We start from the raw sequence: 24,537 nt of genomic DNA, 5'->3' as shown, positions 1-24,537 counted from the left end.
GGATATTTGAAACTGCCTGAAAGTTGTTTTTTTAAGGCGTGGTCTCTCATTTAGAACACTCTCTCTTTTAAAAATCTAGACTAAGAAAATACTTATTTTTAAGCTTTCAAACCTGTAATAAATAATACCTTATTTTTTTTTATATCTTTATGAAATTCAAGTAATTGAGGTTTTGAGGGGGTTTTTTGTATTATTATTTTTAATGTATTAGTGTTTTGTTTACCATTTTGCTGAAAATTACCTCAATGTATCTCACATATCTTACTCTTATTAAACAAATTGTTTAACATATCTTACTCTTATTAATCGAATTGTTTGTGAGATTTTATCCCTCCTCTCTTAAAGTTCTACCTTTTCATTGAGGTGCAGATCAACTCCAACCTCTTGAATAAAGCTTCCACTTTTTCCCCTCTCCTGATTTCTTCAAGTACAGTACTTTTTCTGTGTAATATTTATCTGGAAATCATATATTACCTTATTAATTAGTTCTTGATGCTTTAACATTTATTATTTTTCCAGATCACAGTTTTCTTAAAAGTAAGAATGATGTGTTCAGATTTTAAAAGTTTCTCAGTAGAGTGGAATGGCACCTTACACATTATAGACCTAGAACTCTGCCTTCTCCCTCTTACACCATCACCACTGCAACTGAGGTCTTCATGACCTGTCACAATTTACTGTTTAATGTCTCCTCTTCTCCCCATTCATTTCATCCCTTGTTGTTCAGTAGATTCTGTCCAAATCAGATTCCCTTGCCTCTTAATCCTTAAGGATTCTTCATGACTCATCGCTGAAGACCTATTTTAGCATTCAGAGTTATAATCTGACTTCTTTTATACTTTGCCAGCTTTTTGTAGTCTACAGGTGGCACAGTGGCAAAGAAACTGCCTGCCAATGCAGGAGATGCCAGAGATGAGGGTTCAATCCCTGGGTCGGGAAGATCACCTGGAGAAGGAAATGGCAACTCACTACGGTTTTTTTCTTTTTTGGAAGAAAAGTTTGCTTTTTTTCAGATGCTGGTATCTGGGGAGGTAGGGTGGCAGACATCTGTCCAAAGGCCAACTGCCCCCCCCCCCCCCAACACACACACACACACACATACTCTCTAATCTCTTGCTGGAAAATTCTATGGACAGAGGAGCCTGGTGGGCTACAGTCCATGGAGTCTTCAAAGAGTCGGACACAGCTGAGCGACTGAACACACACACACATGCACATAAAATCTGTACTGTAGTCAGACTGACATTTGCTCTATAATTTGGGTTGGTCAAAAAATTCGTTCGGGTTTTTGAATGATGTTACAGAGAAATGTGAATGAACTTTTTGGCCAACCCAGTATATATGTATGCCTTCTGGTACCCAGCCTCTGCCTTTGCTCATTGCCCAGAATACCCCTCTTAATCATTCCCAGTGTAAATTTTAGTTTGCAGTGTCCAGCTCAAATGTTAGGAGTCCTTTTTTGATCTCCCCCAACATGAATAGCTTCTTAATCTGAACTCAGTTAGCACTTGTTTACCTTTCTTAGGACACTTTACCTTTCCTATTTGATTTTAATTCTTTATAACAATGTTACATCTCCCCTACCAGAATCCAAGTCTGATGATTCATCTTTGCATTGCTAGAACTATTTTTACATAGCAGACACTCAAATACTTGAATAAATGTGAAAATCAGTTACTGTGTTTGTATGTGAGTGTGAAGTTTTGTGGTTGTTGACTTCTGTGTAAATTGTTCCCAGAATCCTGTGCTTTAGTGTTTGGCTTTTGTACTTCAGAGGGTTCTGCTATTTTTCTCTTCCATGTTAACTATTTTATCTGACTATATTCAGTTTTGTCCCATCACTTCTAATTTATAAAGTGCATAAGCTTTGGCAAAGTTAATCTCTTTACTTTTATTTTCATTTGAGTTTGGTCTGTGTTCAGCTTGCCTCATCTTTCTTTTTTTTAAATAAGCAGTTTATTTGTAACCGTTGTTGCAGGAATTTTGTCTGTGCATGATCTCCCACTCTGGATGTCCTTTAATTAAGGCTGATGCTTTGCCATTAAGAATGTATGAGCACCTTTAAGATTAGGGCAGTTTATGTTAGAGTTTAATTCCAAGACTAATTATAGGGTAACTTGAAAAGATAGGGGTAATGAGTACTTGGTACAGAAGATCTGAGAACTTGATTTTCTTAAAATATTTTTTAGTTAGTACTTTCTGGTACATATTTTTGTAAAATTTTGATCTTTTAAAAAGTCTTAATACTTAAGATAGATTACACAGACTGGCTACTCTAGGTTCTCCCTGACTTTTTTCTTCAACTTACACCACTACTTTTTGTCTTCACTGTCTCAGCCAACTTCAGAACTTGTGGAAATGAGGAAGGGAGTGGAAAGAGGATGATGTAAATAAATACAATTTAAATTAGATGTTATATTTCTTTGTCATCTTGCCCCAAGCCATTTCTGAATATAATTATCTTCTATGTATTACCTTTCTTCAAGCAAAGAGTTAGGGATGATACAAAGAGTTAGGGGTGCTGTGTTTCTGTCCTGTATCATAGATTATTTTAAAGACTGTAACAAATTCCCAGGGGTTGATTACTTGTCAGTAACTTTTAATATTGAATTTAACAAGTACTTATGATATTGTTAACCTGCTCAATATTCAGGATTTTTGCACTTGTGATATAAATGAAATTAAGAGTGAGATGGTAAAAATACCAAAGACTCAGAATGGAAATATAAGTGCAAGATGTAAAGAAAAGCAAGCATATAGATAGGCAAAGTGTATGTGTTTTAATGGCAGAAGAGATTGCTACATGCAACTGAAAAGTAAAGTGATAAGGGAGAACTAAATATATTTTCTGCTCTTGGGGAATCTGGCTGACCTTTTGGTTTTGTATTTGACTTTGTGGTATGTTGCTTTTGAAGTCTTTGAAGAGTTCCTTTTTGTAACCAATTAAAAATGTTTTGAGCTCATTTTAATGTGAATGTACATATACCTATCTTTTAATTAAATAGCAAACCTGGAGTGTGCTCCCAGGGGCAGTTGAGCAATTATCTTGTTACTTAATCCAGAGAGCGTACAATAAGGTAAATAAGGGATCTGAAAGTATGGAAACGAAGAAAGCAATCCTTCAGACATAGTAGTTCCTAAATTTATTAAAACTTTTTGAATTCTTATAGAGCTAACTGACTTTAAGGAGAATGAGACTTTTATAATTGTCCCAGTTAGTTAAAATTGCACATAATTTTGTATAACAATTTAATTATTATATTTGTGGAAAAAAGTAGTTTACCATAAGGCTTTAAGGTTAAAAACCAAGACACTTGATACCTCATTTCTTCTACCAATCAGTAGGTGTGTGTTGGGCACCAAGACAAAAGGAAAAATGAGTTCTTTATCCCTAAAGAGCTACTGCTTTAAGGAGACAAGATTAATGTATATACATGAAGCATTTATTCAGTGTGAAACAGTATAATCAAATATTAAATTGTTTCAGACTTCTTAAGTTGGAGGATCGATTTATAATATAGGGCAGTGAATCACAAAGTAACTCTTTAGCTTCTGAAGATATCAAATGATGAGCATCAGTATAAAAAAATGAATAAAAGAGAAGAACTGCCCTGATTAAACTATGAGTTGGGGAGCTTGAAGCCAGAAGCATAATCAGTAGGTGGTGAGCATGAATTTAGAGGGAGTTGATTAGTCTTGTACAGTTAAAGTATAATATGTGTGTGTAAAACCTTTTTATTGTTTATATATAATACAATAAAGACTATATCTTTAATAGTATAAATAACAATCCCTTAGCTACATAACCTAGTGAACCTGCATTACAGGCAGATTCCTCACCATCTGAGCCACCAGGGAAGCCCTTACATATTATAATCACCATCAGTATATAGCCAATATCCAACCCCCCAAAAGGCTCCCTCATATCCCTCCAACATACAATGCCCCTTCTCCAAAGGTAGCCACTATTCTGACCTCTTAACACCTTATCTTGTTTTTACCCAATTTTGAACTTAAATAATTGGTTCAGCATTGTTTGTGAAATTCAGTTATGTTGTTTCATATTGGTGGGAGCAGCTCATTATTTTTCGTTGCTGTACAGGATTCAGCTGAATAAATACACTTTTTTAAATGTAGATCATTTTTAAAAAAATCTTCATTGAATTTGTTACAGTATTGCTTCTGTTTTTTTATATTTCGGTTTTTTGGCCCCAAGGCACGTGGGATTATAGCTCCCTGACCGGGCATTGAACCCTTTGGAAGGTAAAGTCTTAACCATTGGACCACCAGAAAGTGAAAGTCGCTCAGTTGTGTCTGACTCTTCGTGACCCCATGGACTTTACGGTCCATGGAATTCTCTAGACCAGAATACTGGAGTGGGTAGCCTTTCCCTACTCCAGAGGATCTTCCCAACCCAGGGATCAAACCCAGATCTCCCACATTGCAGGCAGATTTTTTACCAGCTGAGCCACCAGGGAAGTCCCCAAATATACTTTTAAAATCCATGTTACTATTTGATGTGTATTTGGGTTGTGTTAGTTTTTGGCTGTATGAATGTGCTATGAACATTTTTTTAAAATATACATAAATACCTATTTGTGTATATTCAGGAGTAGAAATGTTGGGTAATGGAACAGTTGCCAGAGTGGTTTCACCAGTTTACACTCCTATCAGCTGTGTATGAGAGTTCTGTTTGCTCTGTATCCTTACCAGCACTTGGTATTGTCAGTCAAGCTTTTCTTTTGGAGTTAATAAGTCTGTAGAAGTGTTTCATTGTAGTTTCAATTTGTATTTCCCCAATAAGAAGTGCAGGCTTCCCTGGTGGCTCAGTGGTAAAGAATTCACCTGCCAATGCATGTCTTCCCTGGGTCAGGAAGATACCCTGGAGAAGGAAATGGCAACCTACTCCAGTATTCTTGCCTGGGAAATCCCACAGGGACAGAGGAGTCTGGAGAGCTAGAGTCTGTGGGGTTCCAAAGAGTCAAACATGACTTAGCACCTAAAAACATGAGAAGTGCATACCAATATTAATATATGGTCTTTTGTTGCTGGCCTCTTACTTACTGTTCTCAAGATTCATCTATATGAATCTGTGGTATATATCAGGACTTCATTCCTTTTTATAATGTGAAGTATTTCATTGCATGGATCAACCACATTTTGTTAGCCGTTCATCATTGATGAATGTTTGCACTTCCATTTTTTGGCTCTTACGAATGCTTTTTTTTTTCTCATTTATTTATATTAGTTGGAGGCTAATTACTTTACAGTATTTTAGTGGTTTTTGCCATACATTGATATGAATCAGCCATGCTTTTATAAATGTTTGAATTAAAGTTTTTATGTCTTTTTATCTCTTGGTTTATACACTTCCTAGTAGAATTGCTGTGTCATATAATTCCATGTTTAACTTTTTGAGGGACTGCCAGACTTTTCCTGAACACTTGTAGTATAGTTTTACATTCCCACCAGCAGTACACAAGGGTTCCAATTTCTGCACATCAGCACCAAAACTTGTTATCTGCTTTTTGCTTTGTTTTTAAATGGCCAGTCTAATGACTATGAAGTGATATCTCGTTGTGGTTTTGCTTGCATTTCTGTAAAAGCTAATGTTGAGCATCTTTTTGTATGCTTCTAGGCCATTTGTATATCTTTGGAGAAATGTCTATTCAGATCTTTTATCCACTTTTAATCAGATTGTCTTTTTATTATTCAGTTGTCAAGAGTTCTTTGTATATTCTGATCCCTTGTCAGATATGAGATGCAGGTTTTATCCTGTTTTGTGAATTGTCTTTTCACTTTTTTAAAATTAATGTTTATTGGAGTGGAGTCGATTTACAATGTTGTGTTCGTTTCTGCTGTACAGCAGAGTGAATCAGTCATACATGTACACACATCACTCCTTTGTAGGTACTTTTCCCATAGAGGTGGTTGTAGAGTGTTGAGTAGAGTTCTCTGTGCTGTACAGTAGGTCCTTGTTAATTATCTGTTTTATGTATAGTAGTGTGTATATGTCAATTCCAATTTCCAAGTTTATCCCTCCCCCACTTCTCCCCTGGTAGCCATAAGTTTGTTTTTTTATATCTGTGAGTCTGTTTCTGTTTTGTGAATAAGTCCATTTGTACCATGTTATTTTTATATTCCACATATAAGCAATATCACATGCTTGTCTTCCTTTACTTAGTATGACCATCTCTGGGTCCATCCATGTTGCTGCAGTGGCATGATTTTCATTCTTTATGACTGAGTAATATTCCATGGTATGCATATACCACTTCTTTATCCATTCTTTTGTCCATAGACATTTAGTTTGCTTCCATGTCCTGGTTATGTAAGTAGTGCTACAGTAAACGTTGGGGTGCATGTATCTTCCCAAACTATGATTTCTCCAGATATACACTATATGATTGTGGGATCATATGGTAGCTGTTTTTTAGTCAAGGAACCTTATTCAGTTGTCCACAGTGACTTTATCAATGTACATTCCCACCAACAGTGTAGGAGGCTCCCTTTTCTCCATACTCACTCTGGAACTTATCGTTTGTAGGGTTTTTTGATGATGTCCATTCTGATCGATGTGAGGTGATAGCTCATTGAAGTTTTGATTTGCATTTCTCTAGTAGAGGTGTTGAGCATATTTTCATGTGCTTTTTTCCATCTGTATGTCTTCTTTGGAGAAATGTCTATTTGAATCTATGCCTATTTTTAAAAATTTTTTTAATTTCTTGAACTGCATGAGCTGTTTGTATATATATATATTTTGGGAATTAATCCCTTGTTGGTTGCTTCATTTCCAAATATTTTCTCCCTTTCTGTAGGTTATCTTTTCATTTTGTTTATCGTTTCCTTTGCTGTGGTCTTTTTACTTTCTTGATGGCATTACTTGAGCACAAAAATTGCTAATTCTGATAAAGTCCAGTTTATTTTTTCTTTTGTCACTTGAGCTTTTGGTGTTGTGTCTGAGCAAGTTTTGCTTAACCCAGGTTCACAAAGATTTATTCCTGTGTTTTCTTCTAAGAGTCAGTTTTTGTGTAGAGTGTAAAGAAAGCCCAAATTTATTACTTTGCATGGACTATCCTGTTAGAGCACCACTTTTTGAGTACTGCTTCCTCATTGTTGTGCCCCAAATTGTCTGTAAGTCTTAAGGGTTTATTTCTGGACTCTTCTGTTATGTCCATTGATTTTATATGTCTGTTCTTAATGCTAGGCGTACACTAGTTTTGCAGTAAATTTTGAAATCAGAAAATGTGAATCTTCAAATTTTGTTCTTATTATTCAACATTGCTTTGGCTATTCTTAGTCCTTTGTAGTTCTGTATGAATTTTAGGATCACTGTCAATTTCTGAAAATAAGTCAGCTGGGAGTTTGATTGGGCCACATTTAATTTTTTTTTTTTCTTAATGAACCTACCCTAAAACATCATTATTATCCAAAATCCATAGTTTACATAAAGGTTCACTCTTGGTGTTGTACATTGCATGAGTTTGGACAAATGTACAGTGACATGGCTCTTTCATTATAGTATCATACAAGATATTTGTCCTGCCTAAAAAAATCCTCTGTTTCACATAGTCATCCCTTCCTTCTAACCCCTGGCAACCACTGATCCTTTACTGTCTCCATAGTTTTTTTGTCTTTTCAAGAATGTCTTATATTTAGAATCAAATAGAATGTAGCCTTTTCACATTGACTTTTTACATTTAGTCATATGCAGTCAAGGTTCCGCCATGTCTATCCATGGCTTAGTTAATCATTTCTTTTTAGCTCTGAATAGTATTCCATTGCCTTGATGTATTACAGTTTATTTACATAAAGGTTGTTTCCAAGTTTTGGCAATTACGATTAAAGCTGCTGTTAAATCCATGTGTAGGTTTTTTGGGTGGATGTTAAGTTTTCAACTCCTTTAGATAAATACCAAAGGAGCACAATTGCTGGATTGTATAAGAGTATGTTTAGTTTTGTAAGAGGCCACCAAACTGTCTCTCAGAGTGGCTGTACCATTTGCATTCCCACCAGCAGTGAAGGAGATTTCTTGTTGTTCCATCCATATCCTCACCAGCATTTGATATTGTCTAGTGTTTTAGGTTTTCACCATTCTAATAGGTTTGTAGTGATATTTTTGTTTACTTGTTTTAATTTGCAATTCCTAGTTCTTATTGTGTCCACCTCTGCCCCTTAAGGTGAAGAAAAATAGAATGCTCTGACATATATCAAAATAGTTCCTTTCCTCCTCCTCCTCTTGCAAGCATGAGGGGACTTTTTAAATAATCTAATAATATAATAATAATTAATAACCTAATAATAAATGATTCTAATAATTACTGTGAGGACCTGGTATAGCTCATGGAAGTAAAACTTACAGATTTAGTGTGGGGTTCCCCTGGAGTTTATAACTCAGGCTTGTTCATACTGAACCCCCAGCAATCATACAGCTCCCAGCAGAATTATAGTTTAGGTTTTTCTACCCTAGCACTGGTTCTACTTGCATGCTAGATCAGAAACTGGAAGTTCTTAATTTTCATAATAATTATTTGACAGTGAAAGTTATTCTTATTTTATAGATGAAGAAACAGCTTAGTTAGCTGTAGTGTTAGTCAGCTATATGAGAATTGAGTTTTAGATAGCAGAAGTAATTGCACAGTATGGCAGTGGAATAGCAGAAGAATCAAAATAGATATAATACACTAGATTTGGCTCAAAGGCAGTCATGGGAACCTGGGAGTCCTTTCCAGTAGAGTGAATCTGTCAGAAGAATGGGATACTGGAATGAAGTGGGTTATACAGTGATATAATTGAGGTAATGAGGCTCCTTTATAATAAAGTGGGTCTTCTAAAAATATCTCATAAGTCATATAAAGGTAGGTTTTGTATAGCACAGCAGGATTGTGCTAAATTAACAGAAATGTCCCTTTGTGTAACATCTGTTTTGTCATTTGAAAATAAACAGCACTGCCACTCAGCAAAATGCTAAAGTTAGCAAAGTATTTTTTTTTTTTTTGTTCTAGTGTCATCTCTTCTATCCTCAATTGATGATTCCCCTTTCATCTTTCTTTTCTCCTATAAGTGATCAGGGGTCCCTGTCTAACCTTTCTCTCCCAAATCAAAATAAGAGATGATACATTTGCCATTAATTGATATTAAGGCACCAATTCCTGATTAAAGTTAATTATAGTATGCTGCTGCTGCTGCTAAGTTGCTTCAGTCATGTCCGACTTTGTGCGACCCCATAGATAGCAGCCCACCAGGCTCCTCTGTCCCTGGGATTCTCCAGGCAAGAATACTGGAGTGGGTTGCCATTTCCTTCTCCAATGCATGAAAGTGAAGTGAAAGTTAAGTCACTTAGTTGTGTCCGACTCTTTGGGACCCCATGGACTGTAGCCTACCAGGCTCCTCCGTCCATGGGATTTTCCAGGCAAGAGTACTGGAGTGGGTTGCCATTGCCTTCTCCTAATTATAGTATAGTATAGCTCAATCCCTGGGTCAGGAAGATCCCCTGGAGGAGGCACGGCCACCTACTCCAGTATTCTTGCCTGAAGAATCCCCATGGACAGAGGAGCCTGGCGGGCTACAGACCATAGGGTCGCACAGAGTCGGACACTGAAGCACCTTAGCACGCACGTAGCATGCATAGTATAGTGTGAATGTGTTTTACTTAGCATTATCTCCACTGGTCATTTGTATCCTAGTTTCTTGCTTTTTATTGTGATATTTTTTAAATGTTGAAGTAATAAAAGTAGATTTGAAGTTTAAAAGGGCCCTGAAGCCGTAGGAACTGATAGGTAGTCTATTCAGGGTAATGAAGGAGCAAAGAAACTTAAAAAAACAAGACTTGAAAAGATGAAGTATTCAGCCTAGAGGGGTGGGATGGGATTGGGGGTGGGAAGGAAGTTCAAGAGGGAGGGGACATACATATACTTATAGCTGGTTCTTCTTGTTGTTTGGCAGAAACCAATACAACATTGGTGAAGCAATTATCCTCCAATTAAAAATTTAAAAAATTTTTAAAAGATGGGGTACTGAAATCACACAGGAGTGGATCCAAGTGTAGAAAATCTAACTGCAATTAGATTTAAGTGAAATTTTCCAATTCAAACAATTTATTTTGGATAAGTTTGGGATAGAAAACCTTCTAAAATATATTTTACGTTTTTAACATTTTTTTATTCCAGTACACTATCTTTGGTAACAATGTCTTTCTAAGACTGATTCTCAGCTGAGTCAAACTTCGAAACCCACCCTTTTAATTCTTATTCCTTCCCCCATACCATAAATCACTGAAATACTGACTTCAGAGCAGATTTTCATCTCATTTTACTGATTCAAAATTATTAGAAAGATGAGTTTATGATACTCTCTAAGGAATAGAATGATGCCCAGAGTCTTCAATTATGCAGGAATATTTGTGTTACTGAGTGAAATCTATTCTGCTTTTAATTCTTGTAGCTGCATTTTATAATTTTTGTGGGGAGGGGTCAAAAATTTAGTTTCCTTGGCACAAGTTTGCTTAAGTTGATTTTAGCAGGAAGTCCATATACATGTGAGAGTAGAGAAATAGAGAAAGGGAAGAAACCTTTAATATTGAGGTAAGCTTATCAGTATTTCATTTTTCAAATAATACCTCCCATTCCTCACTGTTTCATTATCTGGAATTTTCTCTTGTCCCTAGATATTGTTTCTCAAAATGCTTTGTGTTTCTTAAAATGTACTTTAGTTACCTGAGACTGCTTATGTATAAATTCTTAAACTCACTGTAATGTTTAGCTTGATAAATACTTACCTTTAAATCCACAGATTCCTTTGGGGTCAAGAATAGAACTGCATTTCGGTATAACTCATTTCCTTGGTAATCTTACATATCCATTCAAAAGCAGTGTCTGAGAAGGGAACCATGACTTTTCATCAGTTTGGTAAAGGTTTCCATGCCACAGAGAAGGTTAAGAATCCCTGAGAGGCAGTCTCTGAGTTGCAGATCATGAGCTCATATCTCTGCTGCCAGAAGCGGCAAAGCCTTGGGGGTTTGAACCACAGAGTTCTGATAGTTGTGTGATATAGGTATTCAGTTAAATTTTGCTGTTGCAACACTGTTAAGTAAATTGTCATTTAAGACCTCATTTAAGATTGGGTAACATGAAATGGAGCCATTTTTAAATGACTGAAATTCTGAAATCTATTGAAAATTAAACTTGAGATATAATTTCTCAGTCATAGATGAAAAAATTGTATCATAGCAATACAGTAGCATCATAGTTTCAAATTGCTTAGACTATGGCGTTCAGATTTTTTTTTTGACAACTCATGATAGAAAAAAATACATTTTATACCAGATTTCATTTTATAAAAATGGAAACAAGTTTCATAAACAGTATTGATACTTATCATTATGTATTCTGTATATTGTTTCATTTCCTGAAAAGTCCTAACTTTGACCCTCTAAAACTGATCTCACAACCCACAATGGTTATGACCTGTAGCCCAGAAAGACTCCAAGATATAGCACCACAAAGATAAGATTACAAAATACCTTTAAAATACTTTTTTGTGTCTGTCATTTCAAACAGAATCTCTTAGGAACAAAGTTGTCTCTCTAAAAAGAACATTTTAGAGAAGAGGGTACATGTTTGTGACCTGAGAGTTGTCATTAAGATGCTTGTGCCATGTCCTTTACATTTATTATCTTTATTAAAGATTCTGAATTTTATCCTAGAAAAGGGGAAAGATAGCCAGTGAAGGGAGAAGGCAATGACAACCCACTCCAGTATACTCTTGCCTGGAAAATCCCATGGACGGAGGAGCCTGGTAGGCTGCAGTCCATGGGGTCGCTAAAAGTCGGACACGACTGAGCAACTTCACTTTCACTTTTCACTGTCATGCATTGGAGAAGGAAATGGCAACCCACTCCAGTGTTCTTGCCTGGAGAATCCCAGGGACAGGGGAGCCTGGTGGGCCCCTGTCTATGGGGTCACACAGAGTTGGACACGACTGAAGTGACTTAGCAGCAGCAGCCAGTGAAAGGATTTTAGGTAGGGTTGGAGAAGTATTATGTAAATTAAATTTTTGACGGAGATCTCTGAGAACAAATTATATATTCTATTTAGGAAGCCACTGCATTAGCAGATATTGTTACATGGGATGTTGTCAGTAGAGAAGAAGAGTTATAGATGAATTCTCTTATTATTTGAGAGAAATAAACAGCAGAACTCAGTAATGGATTATATGGTAAGAATTTTTCCCGAGAATAGAAATGTCAAGAACATATTATTTTGGGAGGAGATCAGCTCTGAAGGAAGAGGGTGGTATAGGAATAGGCAATAATGGGATGTGGAATGGAAGGTGGATAGATTTTAATGAGAAAGATGTAGTATAAAGTTTCTGAGAAAGTGGAAGCAGATGGAATCCAAACAGAGGAAGTGGGATTGGCCCATACAAAAGAAAACAATCTTTAGTTTTTAATAATATTAAATAATACACTTATGTGGTCAAATTCACATGGACAGAAGTACAGGTGAGAAATCTTACTTTTCTTCAGCCACTCAGTTCCACATCCACTAGGCAACTAATGTTAATATTTTTTTATATCCTTCAAGAAGTTTTATACACATGCAAACAAATACTAGTAGTCCTACCTCATCCCTTTACACAAAATGTAGCCCACTGTACACACAATTTTGCACGTTGCTTTTTCTTCCACTATATCTTAAAGCTCTTTCCCTATCTGTACATAAAAGCTTCATTCTTTAGGGCTGCATAGTATTGTTGTGTATACTGTTATTTATTTAACCAGTTCTGTATTTGATGGACATTTGGGTCAGTACTATTCTTTGGATAATACCTCTGTTTTAACAAGTCAAAAAGACTAACTGGAGATAGGTGCACAAATGGGCAGGACTGTAAGTTTGACTGTAGAAGTTAAGTGGTCCAAATGATCTGAGTACAGAGAACTAAGTGGTCCATTTTTGGACCAGCAGATTGAACTTTAATATTTAGGTTAAATGAGCTGATGTGTGGGGAGTTACTTGGTCAAATAAGCAGGAATTTAAATGCCTCACCTAGGGAAATCTGGCCAGGTCAATAAACCAGATGGAGGTAAGGGAGTCACTGGACCAAAGTTGGAGTCAATACCAGGAAAACTCTTAATTAAACTACATGTTTGTCTGTCAGAAGTCACTTTTAGAAATCCCCTTTTGATGGAGAAAAATTAAGACTATTTTTGGGTAGCCTAAATCAGGACCCTCCATTCAAGGTTAAATGGATCTAGCTTGTCTGAAGGTCAAGGATCCCTTTTTAGGGCAAAGACTGTGTTTCGGGTTCAGAAGCTCTATGAAAAGACATTACTGCTTAATTTCCAAAAATTTCCATTTTCTACTGTTTTTCAGTTATAGAATGTATAATTTTAAGCTAAAATAGAAAAACTGATTAAGCCCAAATTATAAATTTGTTTGCAGTTATTTAAGGTACTTGCAAGTGGTTATAATTTTTTCAGATAACTTTGGGTGGGTCTAGGAAGTCACTCTTACTATTAGGTACCACGGACCAAGGATAAGATCAGACTTGAAACAATACAAAGTCATGGGTGGCAGGTGCTAGAGAAGACTTGCAGTGGGACAGCTAACTTTGGTTATAGTTGTGAGAGGGCTTGTTTAAGGACTGGATGTTCAGGTTATCAACAGCCAAGATTTCCTCTCTTTGAATTTTTAACTTATATTCCTTCAACTGGTTTTTGTGTTTCCCTGGCAACCATCCAATTTCACACAAGTGTCTCTTAACCCTTTCATTATTTCATAACTCTTGAGAAGCTGAAATCCATAAATCCTCTTCCTGGGCAGGTGCACAGAATTTTGTATGCAATTTGTAAGAATTTATGTACCCACTTCAGCCCAGGTCTCAATTAACAATCTCTGGTCTATCATCTCAAACTTCTGTTCTTACTTTCTTGCATTGCTTTCTTCAGTATACCTTGTCTGCTGCTGCCAGGTCTCCTGTTAACAGTGGTTCCTCCGTGCCTGCTATTTAATATAAAGAACAAAAATTTCAGAACATTTGATGTCCTATACTCTTGGAAATATTAATGGGTGTGACAGAGTCACACAGCTATTTTGTAACACCACCCTGAGCCACATTTTCCTGATTTGTGGTACACAGTATGTCTTGTTGGATTTCATTACATAATTCTAAACTAGAAGTGGTTTTATATACTTTTAGAAGATATTTTGAAATTTATTCTTTTTTTGTAGTTTTACAGTTTTAAGTATAAACAAAAATTTCCACTGATTTGTATACATTTGCACTCCAAAATAACATTGTTGAAACAAAATATTATTTAACTAATAGTATCCTATATACAAGAAAGTCTCAAAATAATTTTATATGACTGATTCACTATATCTTAAAAATGGAGTTGATAACATGCCACAACATGGATGAAGCTCAAATATATAATGTTCAGTGGCAGAAGCTAGACACCAAAAAAAAAAAAAAAAAAAGAAGCTAGACACCATACACATAGATGTGGCTCCATTTATATGAAATGTCTAGAATAGGTAAATCCATAGAAACAGGCTGGGGAGGAGGAGGAATGGGTGGTAACTACCTAAAGGGTACAGAGTTTTATGATTTTTCCCACATAGATGTGGCTCCATTTATATGAAATGTCTACAATAGGTAAATCCATAGAAACAGTCTGGGGAGAAGGAGGAATGGGTGGTAACTACCTAAAGGGTACAGAGTTTTATGATTTTTCCCAAGTGTAAATATTTTTAAATATAGTATTACCCTCATATTTTTGCATACTTTTAGTTTTTACTTAATGCCATTTACATATTTTCTCATGTTGCTGCAGTCTTGAAAGTTCCAATTTTTAAGAGCCATTAAATCTGTAAACCCATTACGTCTATATTATGCTCCTGTACATTCAGGGTGTTTCTTGATATTGTAGGATAAGTTTCTTGATTCCTGATGGTGGTAGGAGTGGAGAAGATGGTGAGATGTGTTTCTCATGTAGAAATTGTACCAGGGAGCTTTTATGAAAAAGTAGTGTGCTGACAGTTTCAGTTTGAAAATAACTTGTAAATAGCTGGCTGATGGGTGGATAGCCTTGCTTAGGGCAACTTTTACATTTGGATACTAAGATTACTAACTCTCTAGTAATCTTAACTTTTATTTTACTTGTATTAGGAAGCTTTTTTTTTTTTTTTCTTTTGAGGCTCATTAGCAAAAGGACTTAAGAACTCTGTATTCTGTATTCTGCTTACTGGTTAGAAATTTCCTGATGACCTGATCCCTGGAATTCAGCTTGAAGAATCTAAAGATTCAACCTCATTTTCTAGTTTAAGACTTGTAGGTGCTAATATTTGGCATAATCTGAGCAGTGTAGTAGAAAAGTATTAGCATCTCAGTATTTATTTAATACAGTCACAACATTGAGATCCAAGATATCTGTGTCTTAAGAAAGGATCACCATATACAAACAAAACAGAAAAGAAAATAAGATTTGGCAGTGATGTGATGAAATAGGAAATAACCCTCATACAGTTCTGGTGGAAATGTAAAATGGTGCAAGTGCTTTGGAAAACAGTTTGGCAGTTGTTCAAAAGATTAAACTTAGTTATCATATGACCCAGCAATTCTGCTCCTAAGTGTATACCCAAGATAAATGAAAACATCCCCATATAGAAACTTGTACACAAATGCTCATAGCAGTATATTCATAATAGCTAAGGAGTGGAAATAACCCAAATGTCCATCAGCTAATGAATGGCTAAGCAAAGTGTGGTACATACATACAATGCAGTATTATTCAGCAATAAAAAGGAGTGAGAAATTGATACATGCTACAACATGGATAAAATACGCTAAGTTGTAGGTCACCAAAGAACTACTGTGTATAAAATAGATAAACAAGGATATATTGTACAGCACAGGGAAACCTAGGCATTGTTGTAGTAGGTTTAAATGGAGTGTAGTTTATAAAAATATTGAATGACTCTGCTGTATACCTGAACCTGGTATAATACTGTGAATCAACTATGCTTCAACAGCAATGGAAAAAGCTGTTAGAATCCAAGAAGTTACCTCCTAAAGAGTTTTGTAGAATTCTTACAAATGAAGTACACCGGTTTTTAGAGGGAATTAGTTTTTTTTGGTGATGTTAGCCCTGGTCCTTCAAAAATTAACTTTTAAAAAAGAGGTGGGGGAAGGTATCTGTTAGAGAACTTAGTGCAGTAAATGCAGTAACAGACTTCCTGAGATCCAAAGCCAACCCTTGGCTGCTACAAACATTCTTTTTGGAATTAATACCTTTTTTAAGCTTTCATCTTTTAACTCCTTAAAGGCTGTGTATATTCTAGCTCTGGTTTTGCAGAGAACTCTAGGGCTTATTACTGTTAGCTTTCAGGTAGTCATACATTTGCATCTTATGTTTAAGGATGAAAGATAATTATTGAAATGTATATTCTTATTCTTTAAGCTGGTAGGATGCTTAAATGAGAAAAATTCCAGTAATTTTTTGGCTGTAGCAAAGAAGTGGTTCCAGCAATAATTTATGCAGTAAGTCAAAGGAATATCTCTTCGCCTACAACTACCCTGGAAATCAGCTCCACTGGTAAGCAGTTCTTCGTCAGTCATTTGGTACCATTTTCCCTCTGGAAACCAGTTTGCTCCGTGAAAAGGAAAAGATAGGCTAATTTAGGTCTCATTTAGCAAAGAAAACCGTGGTGGTGCTTACAAGACTCTTTACTTTAGACAAAAATTAACTCAGAGGAAAGGTGCTTTATTTTAATGATATACACATGGGTTAGAATCAGAAAACTAAGGGAACCAAGGCAGCCAGTGTCTTCCAGTTCTTTTACCCAGGGCTTCAGGGTTTTTCATTTGTGGGCTTTCCTAATATCTGCTTTACTCAGCATTTCTAATCTGTCTTTAATACCATCAGTTTCCTCAAAACCTCAGTTTACAAATCTCTTACTTGCTACTCAGTACCTTTCAGGTCAATTAATTCAGTGTTCCAGTTCTAAGAGAAGACAGTTCTTGGTTCATCCTCTCTTCACTGGTCAGTGTGTGCAACTCATCAAATGTTGACTAGCCTGTGGGTCCAGTGAAATGTATGCCTGTCCCAAGAATTGCCAGGTCATGGACAATTTAGAGATAGGAGCCATTGGTGTGGTAATCATCTTGTTTGCTATTTCTGTATCCCCTTACTTATAGGGGATTTGAGCTTTATAAGGACAGGCCTCATCTATCTTTGTCACCACTATATCTCCTTTGCCTAAAATAGCATCTGAAATGTGGTTGAGTATTTAAGAAATATTGTAATTTGTGCCTAGTCTCCAAATGTGACCTTGATTTCAGTTGTCTTGAGCTTTAGATGGATTTATCTAATGACTTGCTGTTGCTGAGTGTCTGTAGTAATAATGCCTACCAGCCATCTACCAATTAGGATACTGTGCTCAGTGAATATTTATATAGTGAATGAAATAAGCCAACTTTTTAATTTCTATAAAAAACAAGCAAACAAATGCAAACTGCCTCCCTGGAAGCTGTGCTCCTTTTCCATGTAGATCACTTTGGTTTGTATACTTTTGCGTAAACAAAACATATAATTTGTCAGTGTCATTGATGGGATGCTGGTTTTTTTTTCCCCTCAATGTATAATTGTTATCCTTTATGGTTCAGGAATTGCATTAATGCTAGTCTTTGGGGTTTCATTTGTTTGGTTTGAGTTTTTTTTGGTCAGGAGTCATTGAACATCAGAGTTAGAATATGCATTGAGATAATTTATTCCAAATCCTCCATTTTATGGCCTTGTTTCAGTCTGGCAAAATGCAGAAAAACATTCCCAGTAGGAGACTGCAGCTGGGGAGGGGGTGGTGCCAGCAGCAGCTTGTACGGCTGTGAGGAGAAAATCAGAAGAACTAACTCTTCTGGAGGAAAGGATACAGATTTTGGTGACAAGCTGCATTCTTTAGCAGTGACTTTATTTTTCCTTTACCACACACCAGACTTGTACTATTTCCAGCCTCAGCACATTATTTAGGCACTTCCCCACTGCACTGGTTTATTTAGTTTCTGAAATTATATCATAATTCCCTAAACTGGGTCCAGTTTTTAATATAGTGCCTTTCAGATAGACGTATTTAGACTTTGATCTGTTTCTATCTTTCTTTTAAACTCCCTGAAATTAGAGCCTATTTTATTTTTCACAACTTTCATAATTTTATAGATAGCTTCATTATTTATTAACAAACAACTGGAACACTTCAGAGGTTTTCCTCATCAGAAAGTCAGACCTTGCTTTTTTGTGTGACTGACCCTGTCTTTTCTGTTTGCCCTGCCTCAGCACATCTTGTAATCCTTTGTTCTTTTTCTATTCTACCCCTTTCCATGATGCTGCATTTCTTTTCCGAACACATTTTTAATTTAAATTACTCCCTTTCTTTAAGGCAAATACTTTTGCTTGGATTCTTTTTGGCTTTTTGTTGTTTTTGTGTGGGATTTTTTGTTTGGTGTTTGCATGAAGACTTATGTGGAGAATTAAAGCATTAATGAACAGAAATCATTCTGTTGTTTTTGAGATTGCGCCCAAGTACTGCATTTTTGTTGACTATGAAGGCTCCTCCACTTCTTCTAAGGGATTCTTCACAGTAGTAGATATAATGGTCATCTGAATTAAATTCTCCCATTCCAGTCCATTTCACTTCAGTGATTATTAAAATGTCAGTGTTCACTCTTGCCATCTCCTTTTTGACCACTTCCAATTTATCTTGATTCATGGACCTAATATTCCAGGCACCTGTGCAATATTGTTCTTTACAGCATCGGGCTTCCATCACCAGTCACATCCATAACTGGGTGCTGTTTTCGCTTTGGCTCTGTCTCTTCATTCTTTCTGGAGTTATTTCTCCACTTTTCTCCAGTAGCATATTGGGCACCTACCAACCTGTGGAGTTCATCCTTCAGTGTCATCTTTTTGCCTTTTATTACTGTTTATGGGGTTCTCAAGGCAAGAATACTGAAGTGGTTTGCCATTTCCTTCTCCAGTGGACCACGTCTTGTCAGCAGAGACATTACTATGGCGACAAAGGTCTGTCTAGTCAAAGCTGTGGTTTTTCCAGTAGTCATGTATGGATGTGAGAGTTGGACTATAAAGAAAGCTGAATGCAGAAGAATTGATGTAACCAGACTGATGAAAGCCAAAGAAAAGCTTCTGAACTGTGGTGTAGAGAGGACTCTTGAGAGTCCCTCGTTGCAAGGAGATCAAACCAGTCAATCCTAAAGGAAATCAGTCCTGAATATTCATTGGAAGGACTGATGCTGAAGCTGAAACTCCAGTACTTTGGCCACCTGATGTAAGGAACTGACTCATTTGAAAAGACACTGATGCTGGGAAGGATTGAAGGTAGGAGGAGAAGGGGACGACAGAGGATAAGATGGTTGGATGGCATCACCAACTCAGTGGACATGAGTTTGAGCAAACTCCGGGAATTGGTGATGGACAGGGAAGCCTGGCGTGCTGCAGTCCAAGGGGGTCGCAAATAGTCGGACATGACAAGCGACTGAGCTGAACTGAAAGCATTAAGGAGGAAAAAAATATTTAAGTTTATTTGAATACGTTTGCTTCTCTTACAGTGAATTCCCTCTTTCACAAGATTTAAACTCACAGGGCAAGTACTTGTATGTCTCCTGTTGGCATTGAGGAAATGGTAGTTAGATAAAGATTATAAGACATTTACCACTGAGCCACTGGGCTTCCCTGATGTCTCTGTGGTAAAGAATCCGCCTGCAGTGCAGGAGCCACAAGAAACATGGGTTTGATCCCCCAGTCTGGAAGATCGCCTGGAGGAGGGCTTGGCAATCCTCTCCAATATTTTTGCCTGGAGAATCCCATGAACAGAGGAGCCTGGTGGGCTACAGTCCATGGGGTCACAGAGTCAGACACAACTGAGGCGATTTAGTACAGCACATAAGACATTTTAAGTATATGATAGGGCCAAAGTAAAGGCGGGGGGAAGAGATGTCTACCTTGGATGACTCTTGATGTCAGTATAGGAAGGCCCAGCTATTTGAGCCCCTAGATAGTATATTAAAAAGCAGAGACATTGCTTTGCCAACAAAGGTCCGTCTAGTCAAGGCTGTGGTTTTTCCAGTGGTCATGTATGGATGTGAGAGTTGGACTGTGAAGAGGGCTGAGCACCGAAAAATTGATGCTTTTGAACTGTGGTGTTGGAGAGGACTCTTGAGAGGCCCTTGGACTGCACAGAGATCCAACCAGTCCATCCTAAAAGAAATCAGTCCTGGGTGTTCAGTGGAAGGACTGATGCTGAAGCTGAAACTCCCAATTCTTTGGCCACCTCATGCGAAGAGTTGACTCATTGGAAAAGAGCCTGATGCTGGGAGGGATTGGGGACAGGAGGAGAAGGGGAAGACAGAGGATGAGATGGCTGGATGGCATTGCCAACTTGATGGACATGAGTTTGAGTAGACTCTGGGAATTGGTGGTGGACAGGGAGGCCTGGAGTCCTGCGATTCATGGGGTCGCAGAGAGTCGGACACAACTGAGCGACTGAACTGAACTGTGGTTCATACATTTTCTTAATTATTTATTCCTTATAGCACTCTTTTAAGATGGGTATTCTATACATTTTTCTGATGAGAAACCTTAGACTTAGAGGTATTAAGTAACTTGCCTATGGTCACATACCTAATAAGTGCCAGAGGTTGAAATTCTATGATATATCTGTTCTTCCACTGTACTTCTCTATCATTAACCTAGATAGTGGACATAGAAATTCTGAGTTTAAGAAAAATTATGGGGGTAGGAGATCATTAGTTTCATTTTGGATAAATTTTAAGTTGAAGTTTCACTGGGACAAAAAGATAGATAAAAGTATCAGAGGCAACAAACCAGATCATCTCTTGGAGAAGGAATGTTGGTTATAATTTATATTAAGTTTTCCTTTTTGGTTTTATTGTGGCATAATCCAGATCCTTAGAAAAATTTTCGTAGCATGTTTACAAAATCCTGATGTGAATATATAACATGGATTTCAGGAACATGAGTGCTTTCATTTAAATCATTCAATTATCCAGTAATGTTTGAATCTCTACTATGTGAGTGATACACTGTGCTAGGTGAACAGTATATATTGGTGAGCAAAATGGATATAATTTCTGCCTTTGTTAAGCTTATGAAGTGATGAGGGAATACATTAGTCAGATAATCACCTTTTCAGCCCAGGCATAAAATACTACTTGAATCATTTTCATAGAGAGGTGAGGACAGTCAAGTGAACCACCCTCAAAGGTTCCCAGCATCTATATCAATTAGCAGTTTACTACATTGGTGATTTAGATTTTCATAAATCCATTCATTTTGTACTAAGTGCCCTTGTACATTTTAAGTGGGAAGAGCCCCTGGAGAAGGAAATGGCAACTCACTCCAATATTCTTACTTGGAGAATCCCATAGACAGAGGAATGTGGTGGGCTACAGTCCAAAGGGTCGCAAAGAGACAGACACACTGAGTGACTCACATTGTCAGTGATTAATTTGTAAACATTTTCCACGGATTTTCGAAATCATATTTAGGGCTCACTTTTGGAAGGGAAGTGGTGGACATATTATTATTAGTCATTTTTAAAGAATATACTTAGTAAAGCCAAAACAGCTCTGTAATCCCAGGATTATAGCATATGTATACTAACTCTAATAATTATTTGGCCGTTGACTACGGGTTCCTAAAAATCTAAAGGAAAAAACTAAAATGTGAAGGAACACTGCAGTCAGTTAATGGTTGACTATTTTTAGCTATTAGTAGGTAACATTTTTAGTAGGTCATTTATTCATCTATCCATCCAGTGAGGAGCAAAAGCAGACACAGTTCTTAACATGGATCTTACAGTCTGGTGGGAAAGACAACATTCAAGTTAACGTATAACTAAATATAAAATTACAACTATGACAAATGCTGTGAAGGGAAGTTACTTGGTGTATAAGAACCTATAATACTATTAAGCTACCAACGGTATTTTTCACAGAACTAGAACAAATAATTTCACAATTTGTATGGAAATACAAAAAAACCTCGAATAGCCAAAGTAATCTTGAGAAAGAAGAATGGAACTGGAGGAATCAACCTGCCTGACTTCAGACTCTACTACAAAGCCACAGTCATCAAGACAGTATGGTACTGGCACAAAGACAGAAATATAGATCAATGGAACAGAATAGAAAGCCCAGAGATAAATCCACGGACCTATGGACACCTTATCTTCGACAAAGGAGGCAAGGATATACAATGGAAAAAAGACAACCTCTTTAACAAGTGGTGCTGGGAAAACTGGTCAACCACTTGTAAAAGAATGAAACTAGAACACTTTCTAACACCATACACAAAAATAAACCCAAAATGGATTAAAGATCTAAATGTAAGACCAAAAACTATAAAACTCCTAGAGGAGAACATAGGCAAAACACTCTCCGACATGAATCACAGCAGGATCCTCTATGACCCACCTCCCAGAATATTGGAAATAAAAGCAGTAATAAATAAATGGGGCGTAATCAAACTTAAAAGCTTTTGCACAACAAAGGAAACTATAAGCAAGGTGAAAAGACAGCCCTCAGATTGGGAGAAAATAATAGCAAATGAAGAAACAGACAAAGGATTAATCTCAAAAATATACAAGCAACTCCTGCAGCTCAATTCCAGAAAAATAAATGACCCAATCAAAAAATAGGCCAAAGAACTAAACAGACATTTCTCCAAAGAAGACATTCAGATGGCTAACAAACACATGAAAAGATGCTCAACATCACTCATTATCAGAGAAATGCAAATCAAAACCACAATGAGGTACCATTACACGCCAGTCAGGATGGCTGCTATCCAAAAGTCTACAAGCAATAAATGCTAGAGAGGGTGTGGAGAAAAGGGAACCCTCTTACACTGTTGGGAATGCAAACTGGTACAGCCACTATGGAGAACAGTGTGGAGATTTCTTAAAAAACTGGAAATAGAACTGCCGTACGACCCAGCAATCCCACTTCTGGGCATACACACCGAGGAAACCAGATCTGAAAGAGACAGGTGTACCCCAGTGTTCATCGCAGCACTGTTTATAATAGCCAGGACATGGAAGCAACCTAGATGCCCATCAGCAGACGAATGGATAAGGAAACAGTGGTACATATACACCATGGAATATTACTCAGCCATTAAAAAGAATCCATTTGAATCAGTTCTAATGAGATGGATGAAACTGGAGCCCATTATACAGAGTGAAGTAAGCCAGAAAGATAAAGAACATTACAGCATACTAACACATATATATGGAATCTAGAAAGATGGTAACGATAACCCTATATGCAAAACAGAAAAAGAGACACAGAAGTACAGAACAGACTTTTGAACTCTGTGGGAGAAGGTGAGGGTGGGATGTTCTGAGAGAACAGCATGTGTATTATCTATGGTGAAACAGATCACCAGCCCAGGTGGGATACATGAGACAAGTGCTTGGGCCTGGTGCACTGGGAAGACCCAGAGGAATCGGGTGGAGGTGGGAGGGGGGACTGGGATGGGGAATACGTGTAAATCTATGGCTGATTCATATCAATGTATGACAAAACCCACTGAAAAATAAATAAATAGATAAAGGAAAAAAAAAGAGACAGATGTACAGAACAGACTTTTGGACTCTGTGGGAGAAGGCGAGGGTGGGATGTTTCGAGAGAACAGCATCGAAACATGTATATTATCTATGGTGAAACAGATCACCAGCCCAGGTTGGATGCATGAGACAAGTGCTTGGGCCTGGTGCACTGAGAAGACCCAGAGGAATTGGGTGGAGAGGGAGGTGGGAGGGGGGATCGGGATGGGGAATACATGTAACTCCATGGCTGATTCATGTCAATGTATGACAAAATGCACTACAATATTGTAAAGTAATTAGCCTCCAACTAATAAAAATAAATGAAAAAAAAAAAACAATTTTTAATTAAAAAAAAAATAAGAGCCTATAATAGAAAAGAATGGTTAGGGAAAATATCTGAAAAAATGGAAGTTAACCTGAGCTCTGAAGGAAGAAAAAAAGAAGTATCTAAGCAAGAGTCAGCTTCCCTGGTAGCTCAGTCAGCAAAGAATCTGCCTGCAATGCAGGAGACCAGGGTTTGATCCCTGGGTCAGAAAGAACCCCTGGAGAAGGAAATGGCAACCCACTCCAGTCTTCTTGCCTGGAAAATCTCATGGACAGAGGAGCCTGGTGAGCTGTAATCCATGAGGTCTTGAGGGTCAGACACAACTTAGTGACTAAACCACCACCAAGCAAGAGTAATGGTGGAAGAGAGTGTTTTATGCAAATACAACAGGTACTCTGACTTCACATAGAAGAGATCATGCTTCTTTAAAGGATCTGAAAGAAGGCCAGTAAGACTAGAAAGCAGTGAGTGAGTTGTTAGATGAAGAAGAAGATAAGTGATAGGTAGACTTCTGCAAGGCGTTGGTGGTCTTGTTAAGGACTTTGGACTTCATTCTAAGAGCAGTGGGAA

General features: G+C 37.2%; 1 protein-coding gene across 1 annotated transcript in view; it reads left to right on the top strand.

The window, feature by feature from the left end:
• RNF11 (ring finger protein 11) overlaps positions 1-24,537 on the top strand; it is a 42,181-nt gene that overhangs the window by 5,393 nt on the left and 12,251 nt on the right. The window lies entirely within an intron of this gene.

The sequence above is a fragment of the Dama dama genome, chromosome 20 (assembly GCF_033118175.1).
Source record: "Dama dama isolate Ldn47 chromosome 20, ASM3311817v1, whole genome shotgun sequence".
NCBI lineage: Eukaryota > Metazoa > Chordata > Mammalia > Artiodactyla > Cervidae > Dama > Dama dama.
Note: the sequence above shows the minus strand (reverse complement) of the source record. Positions and strands in the feature narration are given on the sequence as shown.